This window comes from Protopterus annectens, chromosome 1.part1, assembly GCF_019279795.1.
Source record: "Protopterus annectens isolate FY-2018-M chromosome 1.part1, PAN1.0, whole genome shotgun sequence".
Classification (NCBI taxonomy): domain Eukaryota; kingdom Metazoa; phylum Chordata; order Ceratodontiformes; family Protopteridae; genus Protopterus; species Protopterus annectens.
The window spans coordinates 1,513,826,334-1,513,844,729 of NC_056726.1; the positions used below are offsets into that span (position 1 = coordinate 1,513,826,334).

An 18,396-nucleotide genomic window follows, 5' to 3' on the forward strand; every position below is an offset into this window, starting at 1 on the left:
GCTGACAGCGTTGATTTGCTACATTGTGCAATGTGTCTGTAGAAATGAATCTGTGGATAGAGTATTTACTCTAAAGTCAAGGGTGTGGCTTGTGATTAACATTCATTCATTCAGCGGGTTGTTAGTCATGACATCTGGACTGTTCATGACCTAGGAGATACCAGAAAGATTTCTATTTTCATAGTAGCTGCTGGGCTGTGTAGCTGAGTCCAGTACTATGAGGTCCGAGAAATATTATTCTTTCTTAAATACTGAAAGGTATTTGGCACTAAATTTAATTCCATCTTTCACAATCAGTTTATTTTTCAGTGCAGATTGTGCTTTTATTACAACTTATTTTTGTTTAGTTATATTGAGTGGATGTGTAGTTTTGGATTTATGTCAGCTTATCAATAAACCACATTTCAAAACCCATAAGGTTGACACCATGTAGTCAACAATACAGTTAATTGAAAAATTGACATAAATTCAAACAACACACACCAACAACACAAACAACATTTCTGAAGGTGGCAAGCCCCCTTGCACCCCCAAACACACTCCCTGTTAATTATTTATACCAACTCTGAGATGACACTGCAGGGGGTAAAAGGGCAAATACCTCAGTCCTACTGTACCACAGACTTAGAACAGTTTGACGAACCAAATTGTCAACCATATTGTCTCAGCCATATTGTTTTTGATAATTTGGCTCTTCGACCAATTGACATAGCCCCATACTGATGCTGCTTTTAAATTATTTATAAGGTGGTTTGGTTTAACACGTAAAAATAACCCTTCAGACTCCTTCCCATATTGTCTTCCCCATTTCCTGTACAATTCCTTTCTTTCATCAGGTACTCGTATTGTATATTTTAGCCCACTCTTGTATAAAAGTTGTTTAATACGGTTTGTACTGCTTTCATATTAATTATTATACAATGACCCCCCATTAATATTCCAAAATGTACATGCTGATTGGCCAGCCCAACCAGCGTGCCTGTTGTAAATCCCACAATATACCAATGGAAAAAGGTCTGGTCGCCCAGACTTTTTTCCGTTTGTATAAAGTGCCCCAAAACTTTTTTTTTTTTTTTTTTTTTTGCAATTAGAAAAAAAGAAGAGAGAGAAAACGGAGCAACGGAGAGTTTCATTTCTCTGCTGATTCCGTTTCAAAGCCTTGATGTACTGGGTATGCGGGGCAACGCAAGTCCCATGCACATGCGCACTGCATCAACACAAGGAAGCAGTATACCACAACCAACGTTAGAACAGCAATCCGCCGGTATACAAAGACATTATTTAAGAAAAGTAAGTGTTTTTTTTTTCTTAAATAATGTCATTGTATAATAGCAATAACCGATTCCGTGGTGTGGTATATTCAAGATTTACCCATGGTTTCCTTTGTTTAATCACTCGGGCTTCGCCCTTGTGATTAAACCACACCAACCATGGGTAAATCTTCAATATACCACACCACGTCATCGGTTATTGCTTAAATGTTGTCAGTGTAGTCATAAGAATTCTTAGTCTCCTTCTCAATTACATTTGACTGTTTCTGACCATATATCATTTACAGGCTTAGTTGTATTAGCATTTAAATCTACTTGGTATCCAATTTTGGTTACTTCTTTCATTTGTAACCACTAGGTTGGCCTTAGTAAGGTCGTTTGGGATAAATGTTGTACCTAGTTTACAAATTTAAATAGATAATTTAAATGAATAAAGGTTAGAATTTCAAACAAAGCCTCACCGATAAGTTCATTCCAATACATTTGCTTTGTTTCTGTTAAACAATCAGATAAAAAGCATCGAATTTAACAGTGAGGCACAATGCTCAGTGCTGATGTCTTTCAGCGTCTCTGAGTGGGGCTCAGTTAGTTCCACTTTCTAGATAAATTCAAAGTGATGCTAGGTTTGTATTGCATAATTTGCCCCATGGAAACGAATTCAGTGAGATTAACCAAGTTTAAAAAATTAAGTAAATGTACCATATCCCATAGTTTGTAAATTGCAGTGAATACTGTGGCCTTTGACGACACAGCCGATGAACTATTTAAACTGCTTGTGTTTTTCACAGTTTCCATTTTCCACATCACTGCACCTTAACAGTCTGTCGAATTGCATTCTTGCATATTAAATACTGTGTTGTTTCTTCCCTGGTGAACTATAATTTCCCTTTGCAACTTAAAATGCAATGCTTCATGTCACATGGGAGATCTGTGTTACCTCACTGGCCTGATCTGTTAATATTCACCAAATAACATGTAGTCCTTGCTAAAATGCCAAGTTATGTCACATTTTGCCATCTATCGGTTCGCTCAGTAAAATGTCATTTACTGCTTGTGTTTCCTTCTTTAATTGCAAGCTGTATGCTTCCATGCTCTAGTTCAGCTTTGATTTTGTTTTTTTCCCATGTAATTATTAAGCACTGTGTAATAAGTAGCATGTCACTTTTGCAAGCATTATCTGGAACACTGCCTTTGGCATTATGCTGTTTTTCCCTGCTGAAATGCTTAAATAAATCCACTTTATGAGTAACTATGTGATTGAAGCAATATGGTTGTACAGTTTAAATGTTGTGAAAAGGTTTAGATATGTCACTGATACAGAAATGCATTTGATGACAGCAAAAAAAAAATATATATATAAAAGGTCCATTTGTTGTCCTTATCTGTCAGCAAAACATCTATCTAATGACTGGAGGTGTTAAGGTGGTACACACTTCTGAGATAAAACTGCAGATTGTACCAGAGCCAGGGAGTTCTGTAATGTGAATGTTGACTAAAATTATGGACGTCTACAGCAGAGTATCCATTTCGGATGTGTCACAATAAAGCACTACATCAAATAAAATGACATTTTATGTTGGTAGGATATCAGGTTCATCTGTACATTTCAGGAAAGACAGCTGAATACAAAAAAGTCTTTCATCATAGCATGCAGAGAGACTGTACCTGGGCTATCACATAACTTTATCTTCTATAAAGCAGAGAGCAACGTTTTCAATGTCACTGTTGTTTTTAAATGATGTTCTGATGTAACTGATATGGTACATGCAAACTAAAAGGATTTAAATCCTGTTCTGATGTAATTGATTAGGGATTGTTACAGCTGCTGAAGCCCTTGCTGCTCGAATTCCACTAACTCACAGCCAGGAGCTCGAGTGGCTGTTTCCCCATCAAGCCATATGGCCAAGCAGCTGCTTGTACTTGAACATGAGAGGACACAGCTGCAGCAAGAGTTGGACGCCATCAACTTCTGTTTATGGTAACAGTAAGTAGGGAAGGGAAATGTGGAGGGGGACTTTAGGGAGCGATCAGGAGTTAACACAGGGTTAATGCTAGGGAGCTTAGGGGGATATAAGGTTTGAGAATGACTGGGAGTTATAGCACAGAATTAGTGAAGGAAGAGGGATTTTATGTTTAGGGATCGACTGAGACACAGGATTAGGGATGGGGGGGTAGGTTTAGAAAGCACAGAGGATCAGAGGGTTAACAATTAGGAAGAAGAGAAGGATTTTAGGTTTAGGGAGATTGGGAGTTGATTTTAGGGTCAGGGTTCTGGGAGGGATAGTTAGCTTACTGGTCGTGCACAAGTATCGAGGTGGTGGGAGTTGGGCACTTGCCAACATGAGAGAGTGGCAGCAGAGAAGTATGTTGCAAGCTATGATATGCGAGCTTTTGTTGTAGACCCAATTGATTACAAGCTTTTCCACAAATTAATATAATTTTTATTTTCACTTATTCAATAACTGGTCTTCTCTAACCCCCTTTGGCCATGACATGTCAGCTAGATGTGAAGGGTCCATTCTGAACAGGAAGAGCAGAATTTGAAGAAGGGGGTCAGAAGCAGCATGTTGTAGGACTAGATGCTCCTTGGATCACAGTGAGGGTTGTGGCTACATGGAATGGGTTTCTGGAATGGGTGGCAGAGAAGGTATCCTTAGAGATATTCAGGAGGTCATATGACAGGAAAGGTTAAGGGAGAAGACTGAGATGGAGAAGACATGGATTTATTTTTATGTGACAAAGGTACCCATACATTAGCTGTTCACTGTTTTCATGCAGTACATATTATATGATTTCTTTATAGCAATTTTTATTCACTCCAATGTTATGACACATTGCTCAGTTCCTGCCATACCTTAAACCTCACTCCTCCTGAACGTTAGCCTACATGTTCTATTCCTATAAAATTATTCATTTATTTCTTCATAATGTGCTCCTTTCCTTTTGTAGAAATCCCACCTGCATTGCTTTATCTTCTTTACAATATATACTACTTCAGTTACAGTTAATTTAGGTTTTGATCTCCATTGTCTAGTAATTATGTTTTTGGCTGGCTATAGCAATAAACATAAAAATGCTTTACAATGCCTGGGTAATCAAGATTCTGTATCCCACCTCAAAGAATTTTTTTTTAGTTAAATCCATTATTTCTCCAATGTTTCTGACAAAGTACTCTGTAGGAATTTTTTTAAATCTATCAGTTCTTTACATTCCCTAAAAACATGTTCCCACTCACTTCTTTGTTTCCCATTACATATCCAGCATTTGCTCTCTACCTGAACCCATGCAAACACATCCGTGCAAATGTCTTAAAGCTTTTAGACTTTGTTGCATACTTGGGAGATATGATGATGATGCCATCCCACTGTTCTTTTGTTTACTGCATTTCCATTCCGTCTTCCCAGTGTTTTTTAACTTGCTTTGATTGCTTTATTTTATAAGCCGTACTAATTATATGTTTTGAATAGCAGCTTCTGTTCCAGACTCAACTAAAATCTCCACCAGAACTGACCTTTCACTTAGCACTCCCTACCCCTTTGTCATTGCTTGTACTTTCTGGTATTGAAGGTAGTCTCTAACCTGCAGTGCAAACCTCTGCTTTGCCTCATCCCGACCTATAACCAGTCCATCCTCAGTTATTTGTTAAGCAGACTAGATGAGCAAATGCAATGTAAAATAATACATATCGGCAGTTTAGAGTATCCAGTGTATCAGTATGCTATGGAAGGGATACAGAGAATCATCATACAAATCTTGTAGACACAGAGATACATATTCCAAACCATCTACCTCACGTACACACACACACACACACACACACACACACACACACACACACACACACACACACACACACACACACACACACACACACTGTCCTGGAGTAAATCACATATTCTGCAGAGATGAGATACAGAGCCCAGTTTCCAAGTCACTGTGCTTTAGTTATATTTCAGAATCAAGATAACATTATTAGTTCTGCCATTATAAGCTACCATTCTTTTTATAACATGTATACACATGAATCCATGTTCAGCAGTTATGGTCTATGATCACTTTCCCTTCACGTTGGAGTTTGTAAGGTGATTTCTCAAGGTCTGTATTCCCTGACCTCTGATCCATCTGCCAGGAGTTGCCACTGCTTTATTATTTATTAATTACTATTTATTGACTGGGTTAGTCATTAGTCCCACTAGGCCTGTGTCCTTTTTTTCAGGGGAGACACAATGTAGTATTTATAGTATGAGGGGAAATTTGGTCAGAGTATCAAATAACTTTCCTTCCTCTTTGGAGCTGCTAGATGGTGCTGGAGGGCACCTACCGTAGTAAGGAAAAGACCTAATGGAAGCAGCAGCATGGAGGAGGAGAGAAAAGCCATGGAGAGTTTGGAGGTGGAAAGTGAGAATTTGGAGAAGAATTTGATTGATAAGGAATCAGAATGTAGCAGCGATTCCTGTGTGGTTGATGTTACAAATGAGCAGCATTTAGCTGTCTCCATGGAGAATGAAGATAGCATGTCCATTGGAGTGGTGCAAATAACAGAACCAGTGTCAGGAGGGCTTGCAGATGATGCTCTGTTAAAAATAATCAAGCAGTATGATCCAGGAGACAGTTCTGCTGTTTCATGTTGTGAGATGACAGATAACTTTCATAAGTGCTGAGGATGGTAATTTGGAAAAGAAACCAGGTGATGTGACAGCAGAGAATGCAGCAATTAAATGTAAGCAGCTGCGACAGAAAGTAAAAGTGGAAAGTAGCAACAAGCTGCTAAGGTGTCTGTTTGTGTAGCAGCAGAGAATGCACTCATTAAACCGTGCTGCAAGAAAAGGGGAGCAGCAAGAGAAAGAAGAGAATAAAACCTGTGACAATAAGAACAACAAACGGCTGTAATAGACAGGCGTTATGTATGCCACAATTTGGTAACTGTTCTCGGATTTAAAACTCAGCAAGGTTGGTCCTTTGTACATATAGGGACAGAAACCTTCAGAGATTTAATACTTAAAACTGAGGGACTATTGATGACGTTTTTGGAAATGTGTAGTAAAAAAAAGGAAAGACATTTACAATTGAAACAATTATTTGTTTTCTGGTAGTAATTAAAATGTTAAAAAAATGTCACTTTTCAGTTTAGAAATAATGACCTGGAAGATGTGAAGAATGCATTCAGGGTTTTTGTGAAATTGTTAACACTGAGAAACTTAGAGATGAGAGAAATGTACGGAATGGAGGTTGGAGGTCAGAAGTTGTTTTGAAATGTGAAAAAAATACATGGTGGAACACATGCCAAAGGTTACTTTTGTGGCCGGTCACCAAGGGACATGAAGACATGCTGGCAAGTCTAAATCATGTTCCTTTTGTGGGAACCTTTCTCATTTAATAAATGATTAGGACAAGATATAATGTAAACAGTGTTGGTAGAAAGGACACAAAACAAAAAAGATGTGTAACTGAATGCCGGTTGTGTAAGAAAAACGGGACACTTTTGGATAGATTGTCAAAAGCAAACGGTAAATAATGTAAAATAAGGGGAATGGGAGGAAAACGCACGTGAGGAAAACAACAAGAGGCTGAGAGAGGGTGTGAACTTGGTGAAGAAGAAACTTTAGAAGAAGAAAAATATGGCGGGAAAAGGGAGAAGAGAGTTTGCATGTAGTAAGAGCAGTCAGAAGAAAGGACTGACATTTAAAATCTTTTTCAAGTTCTAGCCAGTGAAAAATCTGATTCTGAGGAAAAGGATTATGTCTATATAAAATCAGGAATAAGTATTCAATAGGGGAAGAGTAAAAAAAAAAAAAATATATATATATATATATATATACATGTGTGTGTGTGTGTGTGTATATATATGTGTGTATATATATATATATATATATATATATATATATATATATATATATATATATATATATCTTATTAATACTGTAAGATGGATGGGGATACTAGAATGGTGTGTTAAATGTGATGTGGATGTTATTATGTTAGAGGATGTATGACTCCTGACAAACGAAGAAAGACTGCAAACAGAAAAAATGTTTGTTGGAAATATCATATGTAACTTAAGATGCAAATGTTGAGTAGCTGTGTTGCATAAAAAATGCTGAAAATACTGGATGAAATGTCGTTCTGGATGGGATGGTTAACTAACGTGGATGTGACGTAGATAGAATACATTTACAGAATTATAGTATTATATGCAAATGTAAGTACCAAGGAAACAGTGAATCTATTTCATCAAATATTAGACTATGTGGTGACCAACATGACAATTATAATTGCAAGGGACTGTAATTGTGATTTAATGGAAAGACATAAAAGTAACACAGGACTTGATAAAATGTGGTAAAATGTGGTAAGTTAGCTGTGTGAAACAAAACTCATTGACCTTACAGAAGGGGAGACTTGGATCTGAAATTGATTAATTTTTTTATTATTGGAAGGCTTGGATATAGCATATGATAATATGGTTGTGTTGGGTTTTTCAGACCATCTAGCAATACGGACAGAGGTGATGGAAGAAATGGAGTATATTAAGGTAGCAAAAGGAATTGAAAGAATAAATGAGAAATTATAGGGTACAATCCAAGAGCTGGAAGTGTTGCAGCTATGGAATGATCTTATAACTGTCAAGTTCTTCTATAAAATTGATCTGAGTGGTGGATTTAATGTAAAAATAAGTGTAAAAAGTTTTTTTTAACAGGCAGAATTGTATAAGTAAAAGAAGAGAAAGGGAAGAGTCTGGAAACATTTACAGAAACGCATTAGAGGATTTACAGTGTGATACAAAAGTATCATGATTACTATTTAGGCATACATATTGTTTACAAGGGGGAATGGAGGAGGTGTCTGTATATTTGGGTAAAATAATAAGTCTTTTGGTTTCTCCCGGTTAGGGGTCGCCACAGTGGATCACTGGTCTGCTTATGACTGGCAGTAGATTTTACAGTGTAGAGTTGCCAGCCCACCGTCCAACCTTCAGAAAAGGCACACACACACTCACACACCTACCTGCATGTCTTTTTAAAGTTTAGTTAATCACAGGGAGGGCATGCATACTCCGCACAGAAGGCGCTCCAGCCGAGAATCGAACCAGAAAGCTTCTTGCTGTGAGGTGACACCACTAATGGTTACACCAACGCAGCCGACATATTTGGGTAAAATAATAAATAAGAATATTAGTGTAACTGCATTGACTCAGCCATACCTGATAGGACCAAAACAAGCTCCTCAAGGAAGAGCAAACCTGCCTGGTGGACAACTGCCATTAACAGGCTTTACAATAAGAGGAAGAAATTGTTGTGTAAGAGTAAGAGGGAGCGAGCCCTAAACTGGAAACACTCCCTCCTCAGCTTGAACAAGCAAATAAGACTTCTAGTGAAGTCCTACAAAGCAAACTATGAATCCAAATTAGCTTCCTCAACTAAGGACAACCATAAGGTGTTCTTTAATTACATCCGTAACATAAAACTAAAGGCCCAGATTTGTGCCAAACTGGTAGTTAATGATACCACAACTACTGAGCCTGTGGACATACCTAACCTGTTGGCCGACAGGTTCTGTGAAAACTTCACTCCACTGTCATAACCACAGATACCCCATGACATCCCTACCACCTATCCCCTACCTTGTATCTCTAAAGAGCAGTTCATAAATGCCCTAAGACCAAAAACACAGCATCTATGGGACTTAATAACATCCCGGGCTGCATCCTACATGAGCTCCAACAAGAATTAATAACACCATTGGATACTCTTTGCAATCATAGTCTAAGCATCTGCTTCATCCCAGCTGAATAGAAAATGGCCACCGTTATTCTCTTGCACAAAGGTAGTGCTTCCACTGACCCTGGAAACTATAGACCTATTGGTCTGACTAGCCTTATCTGCAAGGCCATGGAGCGAATCATCATGGATCTTATCAACAAAGATATAGGTAACCTCCAGACACTTGACCCTACTCAGTTTGGATTTGTCAAAGGGAGATCATGCCTGTTATACCTGGTGGGCTTCTTTGAGACAGTCATGAAGGCCCTGGATGAGGGGAAATATATGCATACAGCCTACCGAGACTTAGTGAAGACTTTTGACACTATCGCCCACTAAAGCATCATCAACAAACTCACCCAACTAGGTATCTGTAAGGACTGTGTACTGAAGGGCATAATAATGTGGCAGGACTGTTGCACTGGGGATTGCGCAAACATTGTAATATTGAAGTGGCTGAGGGACAGTGGAAACATGAGCCACAGAGCATCATGGAAAGTGGTAGAGTCTACATCACGTGGGATCACCCATTGCCAACAGTGCAAAGGATATATGTGGGAGGGTCAGATATAGTGGCCATAAAAAGATGACAAAAGTAGCATTGATCTTTAGGGTTGCTACACCCAGTGACTACAGTATCTTGTGTGCAGAGAGACATGGAGTCATGAGATGTCAGGATTTGCAAGCAGAGGTGGGAGCAGTGTGGAGGAGGGCTGCCCTGACAGTTCCAGTAGTGGTGGGGGCAGCGGGTCTTATAAAGGAAAAATCTACAGTTGAATTTGGATATGTTGCCAATGCATGTAACTGTCATTACATGGTACATTCAGGTGCTGCAAAGAGCACTTCTGGCTGACATCAAAGATTGAAACAATACTAATTTCATGAACTTTAATCGTACTTTGACATACTTATGGGGTCCATTCCCATCATGGTATTAGAAACCCAAAAGATTTGTAGAAATTAAAAAATAAAGAAGCTAGGTATTAACCCTTATATTGTCAGGTGGGTCACTAACTGGCTCACTTATAGAACACATATAGACAAAATGGAGGACTCCACCTCCAACAGCAGACCTGTAACCAGTGGTGTTCCACAGGGATCAGTCCTGGGACCTCTACTGTTTGGAATCTATTTCTCTGAAGTACAAGCAAAAACTTAAGGTCTGTGGCTGACAAAGTTTGCTGATGACTGCAAACTGGGAGCAGCCATAGAATCTCCAAAGGATGTCAACATTCTACAAGACAGTCTTACACAAACAAATGATTGCTGCCAAAGTCATGGCCTTAACTCAATGCAAAAAATGTATTATCCCTTTCAGTAAGAGTGAGGTTCCTGCTAACTTCCCCATCAATAGCAGTACTAAGTATGCACACAGGTTGACACTGATCTTACCTTTGATCACAATGTCTCCACAGTGGGAAGAAGGGCATTCTGTATCGCTCATCTCAAAAGTAAGGCCATTGGCTCCAGAAAAAAAAAGTTATAATCTCCCTGCACTCTTCTGTCATCAAGCAAATAATTAATACAACTCCCCTTTGTTATGTACCTTTACAAGCACCTACAGCAATGGGAGAAGCCACAAAGTTTCCTCAGAAGGAAAATTCAAGGTCTTCTGCATCTGTCCTATGTGGATTGCATGCAATCACTGTCACTTTATTCTGTTTCATACAGACTACTCAGAAGTAATTTCTGCCTTGCATATAAGGCAATCTCTGACACTGCTTAATTGAGAATGTTGCATATCCGCAAGTCAAATGGTACACAGTTACTCTCTCTAAAGACCTTAACCTGGTATGTGACATTAATAGAACCTGACTGAGGGACAGATTTGACTCCCAAAGGTCACCACACCTTGGAAACAGGCTTATGTCAAACAGAGCACCTCATTGGCCCTCTTCAAATGCAATCTGGATGATTGGATGGGTAATGGTAAATTCATCCTGGGGGGGGGGTCCACCTGTGGCCCCTTTGTACTTCTTGATCTCATTTTCCTCCATGTGAGGATTTCTGCATCTGATGTGACATGCCCTTCCAGTGTTTTTGGGGCACTTCTCCAACTTGTAGGGTTTCTTCTCCTGTCCAAGTCCTGTAGGTGATTTAGAGTTTTACTGCCTTGCTGTTTAACTTGCCTGTGATTAATATACTTTAAATTTTGAATATTCTCCACATTGTTTAGTCTGAATAATTCCCCTTCCTGCTGTACTTCCAGAACTGCAAGGTATTTCTTCCATGCAGCTGTTCCATTCATTCTTAGTTAACTGAATACCTCTAGCATAGTTTTCACATGTCTTCCTTCCTCCTGGACTCTGCACCGCTTCCTAGATATATCATCAAGAAATGAATACTGGGGTAAAAGGTACTTCTCATGTTACACTCACTTTCTGGTTATGAAAGACTCTGCATTTTTGATAACAGCAAAGCAAATGTAATGGCATGTGTGTGCAATAAGAATAAAAAAAGGGCAAAGAACATAAAAAGCACACACTACCAAGAACTCCGGAGATAAATTCACCTGTGACACACCACCACTGGCCCAGTAATCAAGGAGCCTCAATCCTCACCACTAGCACCAATGGGAGGCATACACTGGAAGGATGGCAAGTACACACAGTGAAGTGCAATTTCCCTTAACAGGACACAGAGAACACAGTCAGTCTGGGGCTGATTTCTCACTCTTTCCCCAGATCCCCAATAAGACTCCCCGCTGGCACAGCTATAGAGTTGAGATCTCAGCTGAGTGGTCAAGCCAAGACCTCCAGCACCCTCCCTGTCCAACCAGTGCTTCATGTCCCTGCTGCCACACACTCTGAGATTTAATATATACACAAACACACACACACTTGGGAAAGGCTGGCACAGGTTTACTAGCTATGCCCCTTTGCCCAGACTATAAGGTAGTTATTACTGCCACCAGCCAACTCTTTATCAGCTACTTCAAGGCCCTTAACAAATTGTGTCCAATCTTACTGTGTAATGTTACTATTAATGCAAATGGTAGTTTGACCAAAAGCAAGGCTATTAGGAGTGGCCCACAGTGAAACTAAATAAATATGCAAATACTCTTGAAACTTAAATATGTCTCACAAATATCAGCCACAATGAAATGTTTAAATGTATTTAATCATAAATAATAAAAGAGCAAGAAGACAATACTCAGTAAATAATCACAGTTACATCAGAGTTCAAAATCAGGAAATATTTAAAACAACATTGCAAGACGGTGTCAAATAAATAAAAACAAAACATCAAAGCTATATTTCACTATATCCCTGACTGTATCTAAGAGAAATTACTGCACCCTAGTTGAGTTACTTACAGAGCAAGGAGGCAGATGTGGTTAGCAGATGTTCTTGTCAGGTCAAAGACAAACTACAACATGGTCAGTCTCCCTCTCAGATAGTTTTTAAATTAATATCCCAAATATTACTTCTGGGATAGCTTGCAGCATGACATCACTTCTTATCATCTGACTATCCCAGGTAACCCCCCCCCCACTGCAGCTGGTAGCACTTAGCATCTACCTGTGAAAATACATAGACCTCAGATCTTTTGGCAAATGGTGGAAGTCCCAATATAATTTACATTCTTCCAAATTTAAAGGCAGTACAAAAAACTTCTAGTTCTAGACATTATGTCTCCTGTTGCACTGAAACTGAAAGATAACATCTGTTTGGTTTATGTGCAAGCGATAAAGTAACTCAGCCTCAACCATTCTTCTGATGTTTTACAAGTTAATCTCCTGTGTTCCAGTTCCCCTATTAAAATACATACATCTAAACAGTTATACCAGTGTATATACAGTTCTGCTCAGTACTTTACAAAATATCCCTTCAGCACACATCTGTACAATCTGACATACATTTCTAATACATTTATAACACAAGCATCTTACATGAAGCAAGTTGACATTCACAAATGACACATAACCACTTACAAAATTCCAGATATCTAACCTGGCAGTTTCTCCTTCTGTCACACTACTATATAAATCATATTAAAATTCACAAACAACAAATAATTAATAACAAAATTCCAGCTAGCTGGGCTGGCATTATCTCCTTTCGTGACATTTCTCCCCCATGAAGACTCAAGCTAGTTTTGCAAGTGACCCTTGAGAAACATTGCTTGAGATGGGTGAGCCTATCTGGGAATACCTTACCCCATTCCCTGTCTTGAGATTCCAGCTGCATTGGCATTGCAGACCTCAGTACAGTGCTGCACTGTCCTATCATATGCCTGCAACCCTAGGCTCCACCATAGTAATTTGGGATTTGGCTGGCTCCCTGTAGCCAAAGATCCCCCTCAGATTCCTCCTGCCTCCTATTTCCAGTACATAGCACCAGGGCCTCCCTATCATGGTAAGGTCTGCTTAGTGAAGGTGAGCCACACACACACACACACACACACACACACACACACACACACACACACACACACACACACACTATTTTACAAAAAGGGGTAGTGGATGAATGAACACTATCCTGCACCAGCTCCTCTCTCTCCTAACATTAACATTACCCAGACTACACAACCAAAATGAAGAGCACAGGTGTCTGTATCACTTTAACGTGAGCCACCTGCTAAATATTTCAAAGATAACATTTAGCTCAGAGCAATGAGACTCTAACAAGTGGAAACCAAAAGTTAATACCACCAGTCCAGTATTGATAGGTATGTAGCCTTGGAGAAGAAGAAGGAGATCAGTGCCTTTTTGTAACTTCCCATCTTCTAAACTCTTGTGCAAACTTAGAGTTCATATATATGCAGTTCATTGGGGGGGGGGGGGTATGAGCATTAGGGTGTTGCTGGTCTAATTAGCAATCTCCCAAGTTTTTAACTAATTGTATATCAATTAAATGAGATGTAGTTATTCATAGAAATTAATGCACAGACCCTTAAGCTCATTAAGAAATCAATCACCATCTGCAAGCATTTAAAACAGAACAGCAAAACTTTTCACTTGAATGAAATAAAATAATGCATTTTGCATGCAAAATAAATAACTTGTTCTTGGATAGCACAGCGGTGCAGCAGTTGCTTTGTTGCCTCACAGCAAGAGTTTCTCCTTTTCTATTCTCGGCTGAGGTGCCTTCTGTGTGGAGTCTGCATGTCCTCCCTGTGTTCATGTGGGTTTCCTGTGGGTGCTCCGGTTTCCTCTCCTGTTACAAAAACATGCATCTGGAGCATTTCTTTCTAGGTCTTCTCTGAACTTTTGCTTTGTTCCAAGTTGGACTTTCCCTGTAAACAAATGTAAAATAAAAATAAAAAAAAGTAGTGCCCAAGACATTGATAAAAACAGAATGAATAACATAAACAAATAAGCAATAGTTTTAAAGTTTAACAACATAATATGGAGTTAAGTAAACCTCTACTAGTTTCCTGGTGTGAGACAAAGTCTGGCCAAGAAGTGCTTAAACTTTATTCTTAATAATTATTGGAGGTGATTCTAATTGTATATTGGAGGATTCTGACACCAGTAATAAGAGAAAACTAAGATTGACCTCCACTGCAAAAAAAAAAACTTAAAAATTGGATAGAATCTGTTAACATGAATCGTACATTTAGTATAAAGATCGACGCTCGCTGCTCTTTTCTCATTAGGACTAAAATATGATACACAGACCAGAATAGATAGAATTCTAGTTTCTCTAGACATAATTTCCAAGCTATCAAATTTAGCATTATTCATTGTCCTATACCTGATCACGATGCCCTTATTCTAAAAATTCAAACCAATTTTAAAATATTATCCTTTTTGACCAGAATACCTGTATATATAACTAAACGTAAAGAATTTAAACCCTGGTTAATGTCTGAACTAAATTTCCTTTTTTGAAATCTAATAACACTCCTGATATTAATATAATCATAGGATTATAGGATCATAGGAGGTTACTAAACTAATGTCCTGGGGGCCCTTATAAGGCTAGCCAAGAGTTTATCCCCAAAAAAAGAAACCTCAGTCAACAACTGTCACCCCTGTCAGTGAGGGGCACAGGTGGAACCCCGGGACAAATTTGTGGTTTCCCATTTACTCATTCAGGTTGTGCTTGAAGAGGGTCAGCAATGAACTCTGGTTGACATGTATGGGGAGTCTATTTCAGAGATGGGGCAGCCTTTGGGAGACAAACCAGTCTCTCCAGCAGGTTTTATTAATGCTGCATATTAGATTTAGGCCTTTTGGTTGCGTAATGCGCAAGGAGTTAAGACTTATGGATATGGAGCATCTCTAGTAGGGCGGGGTCCAAGACTGCCTTGTAGGTGAGATACAGACCATCTCTGAAAAATCCATATGATACAGAGTAGAGTGACAGTGATTTGAGCCTGTCTACATAGGACAGGTGTTGGAGGCCATGGATACTCTTTGTGAGGTATTTATGTGGCCTTTCCAGCTGGTGCAGGTGTTTGGAGAGGTACATAACAAATGGGGTGCTGTACTCAATTGTTGGCCTAATGAGGGTGGAGTACAGAGAGGTAATAACCTCTTTTTTCTGGATGCAATCCCTTTATTTAGGAGATGAACCAAATAAAAGGCTTTTCTGACCACTGCCACTACATGATGGTCCAATGTGAGATTGTTGTCAACCTGTGTACCTAGGTCTCTCACCACAGGTTGTGTGCTTAGGGGATTGCCGTTGATGTGGTAATCAGTAGCTGCCATGTTTTGCTGAATGGTATGACAATACATTTTTTTGCATTTAACTTAAGAACTTGACTTCGGCACCAGTCATCTGTTGCTGTGAGACCCTCTTGTAGTATGTTAACATCATCCGTGGAGTCAATGACAGCACACAACTTACAGTTATCTGCAACTTGGTCAGCCATAGGCCTTTTGTCTTTGCCTGGACCTCTGAGAAGTAGATGTCAAACAGTAGGGGTCCCAGGACAGATTCTTGAGGAACACCACTAGTGACAAGTCTGCTGTCGAAGGTGGAGGTACCTATTTTGACCTTGTGGGTTTTATCCATGAGCCAGTTGGTCACCCACCTGATAAGACAGGGATTTATGCAAAGTTGTGTTAGCTTTTCGATGATACCAGAGTGGGGGATTGTGTCAAAAGCTTTGGCCAAGTCAAGTTAAGCTGTATGTACTGAGTTTCCCCATCCAGGGCCTTGGTGAGAGTCTTATGATTTGGGATTCATTAAATAATTTTATATACACCCCCTGCTAACTATATATACCAACCCCAAGATCGCACAACAGTAGAAAAAGTGCAAATTCCATCATTCAGTATTTTGAATTTTTAATCTTTTTGGATTCAGTCTTTTGGTTTTTCAGTCTTCTGAAGTCTTCTCACTCACTCACTATTCAAAGAAAATCCTAAATTAATATTTTTTTATGAAATTATATATAATAAAACAAAAACTGAAAATTTATTTTCAAAACTTTACAAAATATTTATAGGATACCAGATAAATTATAATGTTAAATTTTGGAACTATATCACACTGGGTCATGCCTCTTTTTAACCTCTGAGAGTAAACCTCAAATATTATCATCTATTAAACAGTCCTCGTGGTCTAATTATTGGCACATATTCACATGGAAATTTCTACACAAAGCATTCCTAACTCCAAATTAAAAAGGGTAACATTAATAGAAACAGTGATATGTACTGTTGGAGATGTTTGCAAGAATGTAATGCTGATTGGATGCATTCCTTTTTAATTGTCCTTCTGTAAGTTAATTTTGGTAGAATATTGATGATTTTTGAAAGCTTTTCCTGACACATTTTCATTATCAAAATCTTTAATGTAAACGATGGACATAAGTTGAAAAAAGTTAATATCTTTCTGCTGTGGATTATTCTTGTGGTAGCAAAGAAAATTATTACTTCTTCTTCCGTTTTTTTCCCAGTTAGGAGTCGCCACAGTGGATCACCTGTCTGCTCAGGATTGGCAGTGGAGTTTTATGGTGTCAAGTTGCCAGCCCTGTGCCCAAGCTTCCACAGAAGCCACACACATGCACGCACTCACACCTAGGGCCAATTTAGAGTGTCCAGTCCACCTACAGCATGTCTTTGGAATGTGGGAGGAAACCAGAGCACCCAGAGGAAACCCACACGACCACAGGGAGGACATGCAGACTCCGCACAGAAGGCACCCCAGCCGAGGATTGAACCGGAGAGCCTCTTGCTGGGAGGTGGCACCGGTAACCGGTGCACCACCGCGGCCACCCAGCAAAGAAAATTATTACTAGGAAATGGAAATCAGCTGCATCACTACTTTTTAAAGACTTCTTATCCTTTCTAAATGAAACTGCTTTAAGAGAGACCTAAGTAAAAGAACTCACGAATCACCCTAAACCATTTAATAATAATCCTAAGATAAAAGTAATATCTGTTATTCACTTTTTTTCAACAAAATCTTGTCTCTGATGCTTAAAAAAAAAGAAAAGAAAAAAATCATTCCTGGAACTTCAATATTGTCACCCATTGCATCAGGCTTTTTATATATTGTACATAGTTTGAGTATGTTCATCCTTTGTGTATTTATTCGTTTATTATTATCATTACATTATAATAACTAAATATTTAATATCTTTTCATGAAAAAGAGCAATAAAGTTTTTTGAGCAGAAATAAATAAGTGAAAAAAATAATATAAAATTAAATAAAAATCACACGTCAGTGCAGGAACTAGAACAGAAATGTATTAAGTGCATTTGTCCTCAAAACACACAGAATTTGAGAAAGGACTGCTTAAAGCAAGACAGGACAAGACTATTGATATCTGTATAGCTCCCTTTTGGCTATGGCAACCACTGCATTATTTCTGAATAACCTGAACCCACACAAACTATGGTCTTTATCTCTAAACAAGTCATAGTAACCAACCAATAGGGTGGAGGACTCTATCCCAATCTCAAACTCTTAACCCACCAGCCTGCAGTACAGATTTTTGTATTCTAATAGGAATTTCTTTTCCACATAAGTTTGTTCTCCAAATATTTTTTATTAAAATGTATACATTCATATAACAATTTATGACATTTTAAGTTATAGATAAATACATAACTAGAAAAAAAAGACCAAACAATTGTAAAGGAATATTCACACATGCTTTAAGTACATTAAAGGAAGACAGAAGAAGCAGTACAAGAAAATGTTATGTTCAGACATAGAAGATATTTGTTTTACGGATTATGACACAAGACCTGGATGTACTGTATTGTCTTACACAGTGGCTACTAGACTATTTTAGTCATTTATTTGATTCAGGCTTGTCTGCTTATGTGATTCCTAGGGATTACATAAATGTCATGACTTAATGTATAATTTAAAGGAATTTTTTTAGTTAAGACAGTAGAGAGGATTATCTGTACTCCTGGAGCTTGAGCTCCTTGGTGGTCAAACTGAAATTA

The 18,396-nt window shown here is 38.6% G+C and overlaps 1 protein-coding gene across 6 annotated transcripts in view; it reads left to right on the forward strand.

Moving 5' to 3' along the window:
• The window catches only part of ADGRB2 (adhesion G protein-coupled receptor B2), a 5,411,420-nt gene that overhangs the window by 3,015,065 nt on the left and 2,377,959 nt on the right, over positions 1–18,396 (forward strand). The window lies entirely within an intron of this gene.